We start from the raw sequence: 17,517 nt of genomic DNA, 5'->3' as shown, positions 1-17,517 counted from the left end.
TGTTTCTTCTGACATTTGGGACAGAAGATAGATAATGCAACATTTTCAGAATTTTTCTTGTTTTGTATTTTAAGGGTGTCTATCTGTTCACTTAGGCTCCCTAAAATATCTGTTTTGAAGGTATCAAGCAAATTTCCTAATTCTGCCCTGCTGATTGTCCCAGATAAAGATTTGTTAATTCTTGACAAGAGAGGGTCTCTAGGACTCCTTCCAACTCGTGTTTTACCCCTTGATATATGTACACATAAATCACAAATATCTACAAATGGTAGTTGGGAAATATCTCCTTTCCCATTTAGGTTAAGGAGATCAATCCATTTATCTTTAATAGCTCTGAGTAAGATGGCTTTTAAGGTTTCTACATCCAAATTATCCATTTTTTCTCTTTTAATGTTGTAAACAAACCTTTCTACTAAGTCTTCAAGATTTTCATCTTCTTTTTGTGTCATTTTGAAGACTTCATCTTTAAGGTTACCAGGCATACGATAATCTCTATATTTGCCTAAGAAATCCTCTTTCATTTGTCCTGAGGTTGTTATAGAATGCACTCCTATACTCATGAACCATTTTAATGTTGAGACTTTTAATATGGTAGGGAACAATTTTAACTTTTGAGCATCATACAGATAGTCATATGATCTGCATAATACTTCAAATTCGAAGAGAAATGTCTTTAGATATTCGTTTCTTTTTCAGTGGAAATTAGGAAGAATTGACGGTGATATATTTTTCATTGTGAGGGTTGTATCTTCATTAAGAATAGGGAAACCATAAGGATCTTGCTTTCCTTTGCCTCTACCTCATCCTCTATTCCTATCTCCAACTCTACCTCTACCTCTTCCTCCAATCTTATTTTTTTCGCCACGGACATTGTGTACTTCTCCTTCCCATTCTTCAGCCATGATAGATTCTTCAGAACTAATATAGTGTTTTGCTAACCTTTCTAGTTCCTCTATCAATGGTTACTCAAAATAAGTTTATGATTCCTCTTCTTAACTAGGAACTTCTAATTTCTCCCAAAATTTTCTCACCATTGGAGGATAGAAAAATTACTCCTATAGTTGGGGATGTAGGATTTTCTTCAATTATAGCTTTAGTAGAGGAAGTGAGTGAAGTTATGGATTGGATTTCTAATCTTGAGATTTCAGGAAGCCTTTGTCGACCACTAAAAGGAATTCCGGTTTGAGTAGGTGGTGTGGATTCTCGAAGTCTAGGTGAAGTGAGTGGATTTGTGAGAATTAAACTTCTTCTTCGCCCTACAAATCTACCTGTAGAGTCTCTATCCCTATGCATATCATGTTTTGATTTTTTTAACTTCTATTCGTACTTCCCCAGCGATGGCGCCAAAATGTTTGGCCAATTTAATGTCTTTAAATTGTCAATCATAAATTGTTGACCAGGGTGCGTGGACTAATGAAGTACAGGTGCACTGTATGTGCTAGAAGTTATTCCTTATGTCATTATGTTCCTGTTAGGATCTAAACTTAAAATTAGTATGGATGTGGTGTCGTTGATTATATTAATGTCTCAATCCCTAAAGTTATCAGTTGATTTCTTAAGAGTTATCCTTTATTGGATTAGTTTATGGATGATATGAGAGTGATTCTAACTTCTACTTATGTTAGATTATTTTGTGATTTTTGTCTTGAGTATTTAGGCTGCAGGTCTAATTCACTAAGTGCAAGAAAAATCTATTCTATCAAATGGAAAAGAAGTACTGTCTGAATTCAATTGTTAAGCAGAAGGCTCTCTCACTTTTACTTATTCAATTTTTTTCAAACAAGATATTCTAAATAACATCTATACTTATGAAGTAAACACAATTAGACTATTCTATATAAAAAGCAAATGAAAGAACCATGATGTACCAGGTAGAATGCAATTCAAATAGAAAATTAATCTAGGTATAAAGCAGATGGAAGTAATCATGCATACAACGATTCACTAGTGAACTCATCATACTATATTTCTCACACAAAAACATAGTATTCAAAGGAATGAAAAGAAATCTAATTACATTTGGTTAAAGACATGTCACTATATAGGGAACCTCCATAGATCAGTCCATAATCTCCCATCAATGCAACACATACACACACAAAACTAGTTCTATTGCTTGCAAATGAAATTTAACAAACTATCTCAAAATTACATCATCCAGCACACACCAAATCACAATGCAGCCATAATTTTTATAACAAGTATTTGGAATAAAAGTCATGAGCAATTCAAGCCTAAATATCTCTATTATGAATAACTATATCGCTAAACCTTTGATTTGCTATTACGAAGTAAAATCGATAAGGTTTTGATGAAACTTGAATTTCGTTCCAGCGACAATCCTTTGGTTGACTTGGGGTTTGACCGTGATGTCATGCTATTATCTTGATAAGATGGTTGAATGGAATAGGAGGAGATACATGAGGGGACCATTCCTTATCCATTTGTATACTTCATCACTGACCTGAAGCTTTTGAACCTTGCAAAAAATGGAGACAGCTGTAGAAATCTGGATTAGCTGTGGAAATGGACCAATTATGTATCCAATTGAATTCTTTAAAAAAACAATAGGGTATATAATCAAACATGAAGAATAAGACATATTATTGCTTACCTTTATCAAAATTTGGTGGATATGGCATTATTTAGGTGGAAAATGTAGGAAAAGAAAGGAAACATAGGCAAAAAGGAGTGTCCTGGTAAGACAATCTTTGGACTCTACATACATAATGACTTGGTCATAGCCATGATTTGTAATGCAATAATGTATACATATTACAAGCCATGAGAGAAACTAGGTTACCAATGCTATGAGATGATGCACTATTATGTTTGAACTCTATAACGCTCAGATCATTTTGGAGTTGGACTATTGAGCTCAAGATGTATTAAGGACTGAGATTTTCTTAATAAAATGATTCAATACAAGGTTATCCTTCTATTGCTGCCATATCCTAGTAATGACTTTTGTTGCTCTATAGTTTAACTTATTTTTAGGGAGTGTACAAGCTAGTAGGTTTGGGCCCAACCAGTCCAGCTTGTTACTCCTCTATTAGATAGTAATGTGTGGCTTATTTCTGAAATAGATCATAGTGGTGTGTGTGTCTATTGTTTAAATCAATGCATTCTTATGTGATTTGTTTGGTACTTGCCCATTTCTTCTCAAGTACTCTGTCTCATCTGAGGGTATAGATTGTGCATGTGGTGTTGCATGTTCATAGCACAAATATGGGAAAGAATCATTGCATACACTTGATACCTTTTATTCTATTCATATTTGAGTGATTTGTGTGCATATATATTGTCTAAACCATTTATTCACCTTGTCAATATTTTATGATTAAGTTCTTTCAAATCAGGGCTCATGCTTAGTTTTTGGTAGCACTGAGTTTCAAAGGGTTTTGAAAAAAAGTAGATTTAACATTGGTTTATGAAATATTTTTTTGCTAAGATATTGTTCCACCAATATATCCATATTTTGGGTTGTACGAGATCTATTATGAAATAGTTAATATCATTTATATATGACTTGGTGACTGTAGAACTTTCATTTGAAATCATTTTTTTGGGTATTGGTGTCTTTGGTCTAAAGGATTTGACAAACTAATCTTAATGATATATCCCTTTGAAATATTCCAATCATTCCATATCTAAAACACCGAGGGTATCTTGATTATTTCATGAATATTATGTTATACAAAGTATTCATACAACAATACTGAAGCTTCTAAATCCTAAAGTTTCTTGCAATTATTCAAATCATATTCAAAAGAAGATTTGAACCCATTCCTCTTTCATACCTAAGAATTTCCTATTGTTATGATATTGTTCTCTTCGGTTAAGTTACAAAGTTACATTGAGGGTAAATCCTTATATAACCTAGCTATCAATAATTAGTTGGGTTCCAACAAGATTCTTTTACATACAGTATGAAAAGTCAGTGAGTGAAACTAATTACATTATGTGATTAAATTGTTTAGTTGGAACATGTTTGGAGCAGGTGTTTTTTTATGTTTAAATAGGCCGGTGTGAAAATGGTTTGATTGAGAACTAATGCATTGTTTTTATCATTGATATTTTAGGATTTGGTTCAATTTCTCAGGACTAGTTTTATTTTCTTCCTTTTGTAAATATTCTTCTTAGGCACAACTTCAGATCTTTGGTTTGAAGAAATTTTTTGGGTTTGAGAAAATAGAATAAAGCTAGATCTCTTTTTTTTATCCAACTTTATGCATTTGATCAACACACCAGGGTTGCCACATTTTAATTTTAAATGTCCAGGAAATGAGAAGCTATAGTAGTGCAAGAATCAGAAGCACGAGTAGAGTGTGAGTTGAGATAGTGCAGGAATAGTCTAGAGATCTATGTAGATTTCTTTAAGAATTCTTTTGGAATTATTGCATTGAGGCCTATGTTCCTTTTAAAATTTCTTTATCATTCATTCAATTTGAAACTAATTTTTCTTAACAAATGGGTGGGTAAAGTAGCCAATGTTCAAATTGATTAGCGTGTTTTTATTTTAATAAATTTTCCATAGCAATAGTGTGGGAATTGGGGACAGAATTTTACCTTTTGATTTCAAAACTTAGAAGATTGGTTATGTTGGTTTGGAAATAGGAGTACTTTTTGTAGGGTTTCTGGAGTCCTTTGGCATTACCTATCCTATGCCTCAAAGATTATGATCTTTGGATTGAATAATAAGTTTTAAGTCATTTATATGAACATTTTGTGACACCCAACATTTTAGCGTCATTGTCGAGGATGTGTTTGTAGAAATTTTGGTAAATTCTTACCAAATTCTTTCAGTAGTAGATGTGAGTTCTGCATTATTTTTGTTAGCAGTGTGATTTTACTGTTGTGTGTTGGTAGAGGAATGATTTATTTTTAATTACAAAACTATTGTAGGTATATATTTTTTTTAGATAGTTGCAACATTGAAATTTAGCTTGATTTTGGCCAACAAGTGTTTTTATGGGTTTCAAATTTTCTGATTTGATTCTCCCTTTTTTTTCTCTTTTAAACATGAATGACTAGGGGTAAAGGATAGAGAGATAGGAGAGGTAGGCAGAAAGGTAATTTGAAAATCTCTTATTCTAGGATTAGGTATTTTGGAGGTCAACACTCTAACTCTACTCAAACCAATCAAGCTAGTACATTACAATTGGATTATGAAAGCAGTAGTTCAAGTATTTCGTAGTGAACACTAGGGAAGAAGGTAATTTTTTCATCTGAATTTGAAATTATTATACCTTCATCAAACATAAGGTTTAGTTTATTTGGACGAGGAGGCACGGACCACTATGAGAGTGGCACTGGTGAAGGGACTAGTGAGCATAATCCATGAATGGTAGATGGAGGAGCTAGAAGGAATAATCAAGGGGAACTCACTTTTGAATTCCTAGTTGTCTACACTAATGCTAATGTGAAGATGAAAAACATTCCAACTTCATTTCTCCTCGACATTCATGGTAAGGTGCTTGAAGATCTTGATGCCTTTTGTTTGATTTTAAGTCTTTGTGCAGATGTTCCAATTATTCCATAGATGCCTTGAAATTAAAACTCTTTTCCATAACCCTTAATGATTTTGCTTTGCATTGTTTTATGGGGTTGGGGGGAAGCACTATAGATACTTCAAATCAAATGAGGAGATATTTTCTAGGGAAATATAAAGAGTAATGTAAAACACTTGAAATACAAGATGAGATTTTAACAATTGTGTTGTACGAAAAGAAAGTTTAGAGGATTATCTCGAGATATTTTTAGATATTATCCAAAGGTACAAGCATAAATTGGATCCTAGTACTACTAGGACTTTGTTTTTAAGAGGAATTTTGGATGAATTTATGAATATTTTAAATTTGTTAGCACAGGGAGATATTTCTCAATTAACGTTTGATGACATTTGTGATCTTTGCAGAAAATATTCACGTAATCATTCTAGAACTGGTAGGGGATTAAGAAGTGGTTTGAATAATGTTTATTCAAGAAAACATGTTGTTAGAATGCAACTTGAACATAAAATGGATGATATGAAAATTAAATTAATGAATACTTCTAGTAGGTAGATAGATTATGTAAAATTTCAAAGAAAATTAGAAGATGAACAAGTTGCCTTGTCCATTTTTTGTCCAAAATGTAGGAAAAAACACCCTTTACATGAATGTATTGTAGATGTCCATGTTATCAAAAGCTATGTTGTGTGTTTAGGTAAAAACCAAACTATAGAAGAATTCTCTTAGTATACCAATATTGAAAGCATTATTTGAAGGGGAGAATTCAGTACGTGAATCGTTGCATGCCATCGGAATGAAGAAGAATTGGAAACATGTAGGTATAGGTACGCATTAGGAACATGAACCTTATTTTCCTAATTTTCATTATCAGTTACAACACCCATATCAATATTGGAACTTTTCTCATCAATGGAAACTAGGGTACTCACAATAGTTTTGTCAATCTCCCCCTTGACAACAAGGGTGGAGGGGGCATTTATAGCCTCAATTTTCACCCAGTGGCATCGTATCCATCATATTATACACCATATTAATATTTTTCATGGGCTCAAATTTATGGAATTATGACATAGGTTTGGCTCGATGGCATAAGTGTTGTCCTTGATGGCAACTCGCTCAAAATTGCAGATCACAAGTTCAGGATCTCAAAATAGAAGAAAATGAGATACCCGCAGGTTCCTATTTATGAAGCCATGGATGTACGCAAGCTTGTCGAACAAAAGATGCAGACATATCCACAAGTGTACTAAACAAAAAGTGTGGTCGTAAAGTACATGCACTTTCATGCAGAGAAAAACATGCACATGTGGGAAATCTTATGGTTGGTTCATGGTATTTAGTCCGACATTTTGATCCTATGGTTTTGGTCCGTGGTTTTTCTTCTAAAGTATTGAACCCAGGTTTTGGGTCCCTAGTATTGGATCTCTATGGTTTTGGACCATGGTTTGAGTAAGGCCTAGTCTATAAAAAGGAAGGAGATCATTTAGCTATGCACTCATGTGTTGAATATCTTAAGAAGAGAAAGATTTGAAGTACTGGTGATCAGTTGGTGAGTTATAGTTGGACTTGAATCAAGGAGAAACCTGAGCATTAGAAGACAGATCTACTGATGGGTCGAGATCTCTGTGGCGCATGATCAGATCTATAAATTTGATGGTCTGGGGTATACTTGAAGTCTGATAAAGTATCTATACTCACAGGACCGCAGGTGCGACACATCAGAGGTGCGGAGACCCGCATAGCAGAAATGGTGCAGAAGCGGAGAACCGCAGGCTAGACAGGACACAATTGCGAAGAACCACAAGACAGAAAAGGTGTAGGTGTGGAGAACCGCAGGCCAGACACGGTGCAGGAGTGGAGATCTGCAGGCTTGGCACGGCGGAGGTGCGAAGATCCACAGGTTTCACACAGAGAGGTTGTGGATATCCGTAGGTTTCTATTGGTGAAGTTGCAGACTTTTCTTGAAATATGTTTTAGCTGTTTTTGTCTATTACTACTGTGTTCAGGGTTCTGAATTGGTGTCTAGTTGCTTTTTGTTGAGTAGTTATTGATTTAGTATTTGTACAAGGAAGTTGATTGATTGCAGATCTATTTGATGTTTGATTGATATTCATGGATCCAGTCTGAAAATTTATGAAACGTGGTCCCTGGAAGAAAACAGAAGGTTGCAGCCTTCTGTAGGTTGAAGCCTGCGTGCTGGTATAAGACTGCACCAGTACAGAATCATTGCAAAAAGAAGTTTCTAATTGAAAGAAGATATAGACATATTGCAGCAGGTGGTTTTCAGCCACATTGGGTTTCCACCTTATATCTTGTGTTCTTTGGTGTGACTATCTATTTTTCTTGTTCTTGTTTATTATTATATGGTTCTGACTAACAGATTAATGATCAACATCTGAAGAATATATTAAATTATAATTCTGGAAGGTATACGCAAGTTTCATTAGTTAGATCTGCAAATATTTGTATAAATTGAAAAGAATTTGATAATACTGATTCACCCCCCCCTCCTCTCAGTATTATTTCCAACAATTGGTATTGGAGGAGGTCCTTCAAGAAAAACTTGATCACTTGAAGGAAGATCTATCATCATTAGAAACTACGAAAAGGAAGCATCTATCAGGCCACCGATTTTTGATGGAAGCAACTTCGTCTATTGGAAGGTAAGAATCACTACCTGTCTTCAATCTCTTGGTACAAAAGTTTGGGATATTGTGGAAATAGGATACACATTTCCATCAACAACTCCTACAGATGCAGCTGGTAAGAAGCAGTATGAAACAAATGCAAAAGCTATCAATGCTCTATTAGGAAGTCTATCTCAATCAAAAGTCGTCAAAGTTATGCAGCTCAAAAGCGCAAAAGAAATATGGAACAAGATCGTTCTGAGCTATGAAGGAGATGAACAAGTAAAACGAGAAGAATTACAAACCCTTAGAATTCAATATGAAAGTCTCAGAATGCATAATGATGAAAGTGTGGCTAGCTATTTCCTACATATAGATGAGATCGTAAATTGTATGAAAAACTTGGGTGAAGAAATTAAAGAAGTTGTTTTGGTTGAAAAGGTTATAAGATATTTGTCTCCTAAGTTTGATTCAAAATTTTCTGCCATAGACAAAAAGCAGAATCTACATAGCCTTACCATGTCATAGCTGCACGGAATTCTAACTACTTACGAAATGAGAAAAGGAGGACCATCAGATAGGAGAGAAGCTATATTCAAGGCTTCAGGAAAAGGAGATTACTATGAGTCAGGACATATGACAAAATATGAGGAAGAATCAAATTTTGTCAAGAACCTTCAACAAGGATTTGGAAGATTCAGAGGTAAGCTACCTTTCAAATGCTTTACTTGTGGAAGATTCGGTCATTATGCTGAAAAATGTCGTCATAAAGATAAAATGGACAAAGGTAAGGAACCTGTTAGATGGAATAGAAAACAGAAGGTAAAAAAGAAAAGCTATTACACGCATGAAGACAATGATGGATTATCAAAGAGTGATGAAGATGAATAAGGTAATGATGATAGACTTTTGATGGCTTTTGAAGATGATGATTTCTTCGATGCTACAAATGAAGAAGGTCTTTATGAAGAAATTTCTAAACTTAAAGTTTGTTTAGAAGAAAAAAATATGATTATAGATACTCTAACATTCCAACTTGCCGAAAAGGATAAACACGATGAAAAGTTAGAATGTGAAATTGCAGGACTTAGAAAAGAAATTGAGAAAACAAAAGCCCTTAATCTCATATTTGCTAAAGGATCTGAAACTCTAGATGAGATTATCAATGTGCAGTGTTCTCCTCTAATCAAGACAGGTCTCGGGTATTCCGAAAAAGCATCTCAAGCTCATAAGCAAGTGCAGAAGCCATCCACCTCCAAAAGTTATCTTAATGCAGCAAGGAGAAGTGAACAAGCTAACAATCGACATCAAAATCATAATGCATATCATCAGGTAAATTAGGGACAATTTTCTCGGGGGAAATCTACTTCAAGGATGAACAAAAGCTTCAAACAACCACAGGTAACTCATTCTCAATTTGGCTCAAGAATGGATGGAAACTACAATCATATGGTTGGTAGATTTGATAATCGCAGGAATTTCTTCAATGGCCAATGTTTCTCACATCATAACTTTGGCCATAAAGCTGCTCATTGTGTTGCCTACAAGACCATCATGACTAGGGAAACTCAAAAACAAAGGAGTATGAAAAGAACCTACAATAACTTCTCATCTCTTGAAAATGAAATAGAATGTTCTATTTGTAACAACTTCAGTCATGAAGATTCTGAATGCAGAAGCAGTTTTCAGCAAACAACTCAGAAATAACAAGCTTCATTGAATTCCAAAATATGGAAAAAGAAAGAAACATAACCAGAAAGATGTGGGATAGCCTTATATGTGGAAGGACAGGAAAATTAATGGTACATCGATAGTGGATGCTCGAAACATATGACAGGTAACAAAGAAAAACTTCAGTCATATAGTGCCTTAGAAAAAGAAAAGAAGGTCTCATTTGGAAATGACACCCCTACATTCATAAAAGGTAAAGGTTCTGTTTGTTTGAAAGAAAAGGTCAAGGCTGGAAATGTTATGTATGTTGATGGCTTAAAGCATAATCTATTGAGTGTTAGTCAGATGTGTGATCAAGGAATTGAGGTAATATTTTGATCAAATGGTTGTGTTGCTCATGAGCTTGATACAAGAAAGACAATGATCAGAGGCATAAGAACTCCTAATAACTTATATATACTCAAGGGAGAACAACAACAATGCTATTTAAGCAAGAATGATGAACACTGGCTATGGCACAGAAGACTGGGGCATATTAGCTTCTCTCAGATAAGGGAAGCATGAAAATATCAAGCAGTTCGTGATCTTCTTGACATCATAATTCCAGACAATACAATATGCAAATCATGTCAATTTCATAAGCAAACCAGAACTAATTTCCCTGAGAAGGAAGCATCAACCAACAGGCCACTTGAACTTGTCCACACCGATATATGTGGTCCAACTAGGAAGAGGTCACCTCGAGGAGAAGAGTATTTCATATTGTTCATTAACGACTTTTCAAGGATGTGTTGGATAAGACTCATGAAGTATAAAGATGAAGCTTTCGCAAAGTTCAAGTCATTCAAAACTTTGGTTGAAAACCAATCAGATTGCAGAATCAAATGCCTCAAATCTGATAGAGGAGGGGAATTTACCTCAGATGAATTTTTCGATTTTTGTGAGGAACATGGAATAAGAAGGGAATTTTCTGCTACAAGGACTCCTCAGCAGAATGGAGTTGTGGAAAGGATGAACAAAATAGTTCAACAAATGGCTCGTGCTATGATTGATGAGTCTGGAACTCCTGCAACCTTCTGGGGTGAAGTCGCATTTTCCGCTGTTACTATTCTCAACAAGACAAATGTTTGAGTAAACAACACTTAGACTACTCATGAACTTTGGTATGGTAATACTCCCATGGTAAAATACTTCAAAATTTTTGGAAGCAAATGCTACATTAAAAGCACTGATGAAAATCTTGGCATGTTTGAACCTAGAGCAGATGAAGGCATCTTACTTGGCTACTATCCCCACAGCAAAGCTTACAAATGTTATAATAAAATACTTGGTAAAATTGTTGAAAGCATTGATGTGGTGGTTGATGAAGAAGGAAACACTCCTAGGCAGGTAAAATCTGAAGATTTCGAAGATGGCGAAGACTATCCGTCAGCATCAAATTAGATTCATGATGAAGAGAAAACCCATGAGGCACCAGAAGAATAGATAAGGATAGAAGAAAAGACTCCATCCAGATACGTTTAAGAGAATCATTGGGAATCTCAAATTTTGGGGCAGAAAGAGGTAGGTGTACAAAGAAGGAGAACCATTTCAGAAGCTTCAAGTTATCTAGCATTGCTCTCCTCCAGTGAACCACAGAATGTAAGAGAGGCTTGCAAAGATGAATGTTGGGTCAAGGCCATGGAGGAAGAACTCGAGCAGATTGAAAAGAATAATACTTGGGAGTTGGTTCCTAGACCAAAAGATAAGAATGTCATAGGGACAAAATGGATCTTAAAAAATAAGCTGAATGAAAATGGGTATGTGGTTTGAAACAAGGCAAGACTTGTTTGTAAAGGGTATGTGCAACAAGAAGGCATAGACTTTGAAGAAAAATTTGCACCAGTTGCCAGACTTGAGGCTATAAGGATGTTCCTTGCTCTGTCTAGCTTTCAGAAGTTCAAAGTATTTCAAATGGACGTGAAGTCTGCTTTCCTGAATGGAGACTTGGAGGAAGAAGTATATATTGAACAACCAGATGGGTTTATTCTTGGAAATGATCCAAAACTTGTATGCAGACTCAAAAAGGCTCTCTATGGTCTTAAACAGGCTCCTAGGGCATGGTATTATCAGTTGGATAAGTACCTCCATCAACAAGGCTTTATAAAAGGATCAAATGATAGCAATCTATATATAAAGGTTGACAATGAAAAGTTGCCAATACTTGTTGTGTATGTTGATGATATCATCTTTGGCAGCAATGAAGAAGACATGAGTCAAAATTTTCCCTAAGTGATGCAAAAGGAGTTTGAAATGTCCATGATGGTGAGCTCACATATTTTCTTGGTTTACAAGTCCAACAAAATAAAGACGATATTTTTCTATCACAAACCAAGTATCTCAAGCAGATCTTGAAGAAATTTGGGATAGAGGATTTGAAACCAGTGTGTACCCCTATGGTGACAGGATGCAGCCTCATCGCAAATGACGAATCGACAGCAGTACATCAACCAACCTATAGATCCATGATTGGTAGTCTGCTCTATCTAATAGGTACCTGACCAGACATTATGCATGCAGCGAGAATAATTAGAAGGTTTCAGGCAAATCCAAAAGAAACTCATCTTCAGGCAGTTAAGAGAATTTTCAAGTATCTTCAAGGAACTCAAAACTATGGCTTATGGTATCCTAGAGGTAAAGATCTCACACTTCATGCATACACAGATGCAGATTGGGCAGGAAGCATGGATGACAGGAAAAGCACTAGTGGTGGTGCATTCTTCATGGGTCCTAGATTAGTATCTTGGTTCAGCAAGAAATAAAGCTCTATTGCATTATCTACAGCTAAAGTAGAATATGTAGCTGCTGCATCTTGCTGCACACAACTCCTTTGGATGATGCAAACATTGCAAGATCTTCAAATCACCTGCACTCCACCTATCTCTATTTTCTGTGACAATACAAGTGCAATCAGTATTTCAAAGAATCCTGTCATGCATTCAAAGTTTAAGCACATACCAATCGAGTATCACTTTCTCCGAGAACAAGTGCTTGAACAAAAGGTCAAATTGGAGTATGTTCCCTCCAAGGAACAAGTTGCTGATATTCTCACCAAACCACTACCTAGGGAGACCTTTGAATACCTCAGACAAAAGCTGGGGGTATTTGATGCATCATCTTGTTGTTGAATCTTGTCTGTTTCAGAGATTGTTGGTTGTACACGAGTTTCATATGGGGTATACGCGTACATATGCTGGTTTATGTGGGTACATTCGACTTGAATAAAAGCATGGATGAAGAGTCTGATATGGGTCTGTCAGAGACAATCTGGCACATGTTCAGGGGGAGCATATATTCTTCTAATAATGCCTTTTTGGCATTATCATAGAAGATCTTGGTTCAATTCTTCGGTTGTCTTGATTTCAGGAGGAGCAAGTGAAGAAGGAGAACATGGATACTGATTTGAATAGTGCTTGACAGATGTTGCTGATATTTTGTCTCTATCTTTCTTTTGTCAAGGTCATGTAACGACCTATCTTGGTTGCCCCACTATGCCTGGGATGGATAATGTCATATGCCTATGGGAGTCGTATGTATGAGTCTTTGGTGATAGGAAGGTCAGTTATGATGTATAAAGTCATATTTCTTTTGTAGATCATCTTCTTGCAGATCTTGCCTATATGTCAGGGGGAGCTTGGACAGCACAGCCGAGCAGAGATTTCAGCATGTACTCAGAGGGAGCATAGCCCTTTGCCCTTGATGTCAAAGGGGGAGAAAAGACTTTGAGTGACTTTGGGTTGCCATCAAGTCCAAAGGGGGAGATTGTTGGCATTATGACATAGGTTTGGCTCGATGGCATAAGTGTTGTCCTTGATGGCAACTCACTCAAAATTGCAAATCACAAGTTTAGGATCTCAAAATATAAGAAAATGAGATACCCGTAGGTTCCTGTTATGAAGCCATGGATGTACGTAGGCGCATTGAACAAAAGATGCGGACATATCCGCAGGTGTACCGAACAAAAAGTGTGGTCGTAAAGTACATGCACTTTCGTGCAAAGAAAAACGCGCACAAGTGGGAAATCTTATGGTTGGTCCATGGTATTTAGTCCAAAATTTTGATCTGGTTTTGGTCCGTGGTTTTGCTTCTAAAGTATTGAACCCAGGTTTTGGGTCCCTAGTATTGGATCTCTATGGTTTTCGACCATAGTTTGAGTAAGACCTAGCCTATAAAAAGGAAAGGAGATCATTTGGCTGTGCACTCATGTGTTGAATATCTTAAGAAGAGCAAGATCTGAAGTACTGGTGATCAGTTGGTGAGTTATAGTTGGACCTGAATCAAGGAGAAACTTGAGCATTAGAAGATAGATCTACTGATGGGTCAAGATCTCTGTGGCGCATGATCAGATTTGTAAATCTGATGGTCTGGGGTATACTTGAAGTTTGATAAAGTATCTATACTCACAGGACGGCAGGTGCGACACAGCCCAGGTGCGGAGACCTGCATAGCAGAAACGGTGCAGGAGCGAAGAACTACAGGCCAGATAGGACGCAGGTGCGGAGAACCGCAGGACAGACAAGGTGCAGGTGTGGAGAACCGCAGGCCAGACACGGCGCAGGAGCGGAGATCAGCAGGCTTGGCATGGCGCAGGTGTGAAGATCCATAGGTTTCACACAGAGAGGGTGCGAATACCCGAAGGTTTCTATTGGTGAAGTTGCAGACTTTTCTTGAAATATGTTTTAGCTGTTTCTATCTATTACTATTGTGTTCAGGGTTCTAAATTGGTGTCTGGTTGCTGTGTGTTGAGAAGTTATTGATTCAGTATTTGTACAAGGAAGTTGATTGATTGCAGATCTATTTGATGTTTGATTGATATTCATGGATCCAATCCAAAAATTTATGAAACGTGGTCCCTGGAAGAAAAGAGAAGGTTGTAGCCTTCCGCAGGTTGAAGCTTGCGTGCTAGTATGAGACTGCACCAGTACAAAATCATTGTAAAAAGAAGTTTCTAATTGAAAGAAGATAGAGACATATTGCAGCAGGTGGTTTTCAGCCACATTGGGTTTCCACCTTATATCTTGTGTTCTTTGGTGTGCCTATCTATTTTTCTTGTTCATGTTTACTATTATATGGTTCTGGCTCACAGATTAATGATCAACATCTGAATAATATATTAAATTATAAGTCTGGAAGGTATACACAAGTTTCATTAGTTAGATCTGCAAATATTTGTATAAATTGAAAAGAATTTGATAACACTGATTCACCCCCCCCCTCTCAGTATTATTTCGAACACAAACTTTATTACCAGCTTCCCTTCCACAACAGGTGCAACCTATGCTACCTCCATTGCCATTACCACCACCTTTTAGGCCACCTCAGTTGCCCACACAACTGATACCCAATCCAAATAATAAGGTGGTACAATAGATTCATTCTCCTGAGCCACACCCTTTCCCCACTTATCATATCACACCATTTTGGGTTTATGACCTTCAACTGAGATCGAGAAAGGTGATTGAACCACAAAAGAAAAAACCCCCATCTGTTGTCATCAAGGAGAGACATGAGGAGGAGGAAACTCCTAATCATACAAAATATGACACTAGGGTAAAACCTATTCCCATAAACTTAGATTCCCTACCATGTTCTTCAAACCCACCTCCATATCCAAAGGGGTTGGTTTTGGAGAAATTCATTCCTCCCTCTGATTTTGACATGTCTACTGAGATGAGGAATATTTGTATTAAGATTCTTCTCCTTAAGGCTTTAAAAGAGATCTCCATTTATGTGAAAATTATTAAGGATATATGTATTAGAAGGCAAAAAATGAAGAGAGAAGAACCCCATACTATCTAGTTTATCAGTAAGGCAGTGAATTTGATGACGTGACATTCTTTTGTAGATAAATACATTGATCCTATAAATCCAGTTGTCTCTGTACAAATTGGTGGCACCCTAGTCCCCAACGTTTTGATTGACCTTGGAGTGGTAATCCATGTGATGACCAGGCATACTATGGAGTAGCTTAGGCTAACTCAAATACATTCAAATCCCACTGGGTTAAAATTAGTTGACTGATAAAAGATTAAACAATAGGGGGTAGTAAATGACGTGATGATCTCGATAGATTCATGGGAATAATGTGCATACTCTTTTGTCCTACAACCCAAAATTTATTGTGGGGGAGATCCATTGATTCTGGGATGGCCATGGATTGCCAAGGCTAATGCTTACATTGGTTGTCACTCTGGTGACATGTTTATTATGCATGGGGACTTTATGAAGAAGGTCACCTTGTATCCTCCCACCATATCTATCGAGGAGATTTGTGATACTTTGTGCTTAGATGTTGATAATAGTGACAAGGAAACTCAAGATCTCTCTATGATAAACTAGATCCATCAGTATGATGAGTGTATTGAGGGGAGTTAGACTGATGACTATTTAGTATGTTGGATACTATGTAGGACTTTGAACTGCTTCATCAGATATTCAGTCCAAGTTTCCCAGAACGTTGTGGTCCACAATCCTTGCCACTTCTACAAAACTTGATATTTACCACAGAAATTCATGAGCCTAACACTGCACTTATTGAGGTGATTTTAGGAAAATACTTACATATTAGTTCAGAGCTTGACCCATCTCAGCAAGATCAACTTGCAAAATTATTGCAAGATCACCTTAATGCATTTTCTTGGAGCTATGCGGACATGAAGGGCATTCCTCCTTAAACTTGTATTCATCACATTTATATTTAGGAGGGTTCCCAACCTGTTCGATAGCCCCAAAGGTGAATAAACCATATGCTCTAAGATATTGTTAAATAAGAGCTTCAAACACTCTTGGACACTGACTTCATGTATCCTATATCTCACATACAATTGGTCTCCCTATTGGTAGTGGTCCCAAAAAGGGATGGGAGGTGGTAGATTTGTATTAATTATCGAGAATGGAATAAATCCACACTCAAAGACTACTTTACACTTCCCTTCATTGACCAAGTACTAGATACCCTCGTGAGTAAAAAGTACTTTTTTTCCATGGTTTCAGTAGTTATAACCAAATACAAATCACATTAGAGGATGAGGAAAATACCACTTTCACTTATCCATAGGGGACATTAGCTTATCAAGTGCTCCCCTTTGGACTATGTCATGCCCCTCACTGACCTGGAGTGCATGGAAATTTATATGGGCAATTTTTCTGTATTTGGTGATTGGTTTTAGGAAGCCATCCAAAATTTAGAGAAAGTGTTGACTAGGTTCCAAGAGGCCCACCTTGATTTGAGTGAGAAGAAGTGTAGATTAATGTGCAAAGTAGGTGTGGTCCTTTATCATCTTATTTCCAACAAGGGTATATAGGTAGATCCAACTAAAATAAAATTTATCGCACACCTACCAGTACCTAAAACACAAAGGTAAGTGAGGGGTTTTTCTAAGTCATGCGGGATACTACTTAAGGTTCATTGATAACTTCTCTAGGATAACCTATCCTCTCTTTTTTTTTTGATAGATAAGGACATTGATTTCTCCTTGATTGAATCTTGCCAACGATCCTTTGAGGACTTGAACGGGAAATTAGTAAGGACACTAGTCCTAAGGTGACATGATTGCTCCCTTCCATTCCATATCTCCTTCAATGCCTCGAAGACTACTATTGGTGTGGCTTTGGGCCAAGAAGAAAATCAAGCATCCTATGCCATCTATTTTTTTAGTAAAAACTTA

The 17,517-nt window shown here is 36.5% G+C and overlaps 1 pseudogene; it reads left to right on the top strand.

Annotated features, from left to right (window-relative positions):
• LOC149145120 (ABC transporter G family member 35-like) overlaps positions 1–16,524 on the top strand; it is a 90,776-nt pseudogene extending 74,252 nt beyond the window's left edge.
• The last annotated feature ends 993 nt before the right edge of the window (positions 16,525–17,517 follow it).

The sequence above is a fragment of the Pinus tabuliformis genome, chromosome X (assembly GCF_031772625.1).
Source record: "Pinus tabuliformis cultivar Carrire ecotype Pingquan chromosome X, CPIR1, whole genome shotgun sequence".
Taxonomy (NCBI): Eukaryota; Viridiplantae; Streptophyta; class Pinopsida; order Pinales; family Pinaceae; genus Pinus; species Pinus tabuliformis.
Note: the sequence above shows the minus strand (reverse complement) of the source record. Positions and strands in the feature narration are given on the sequence as shown.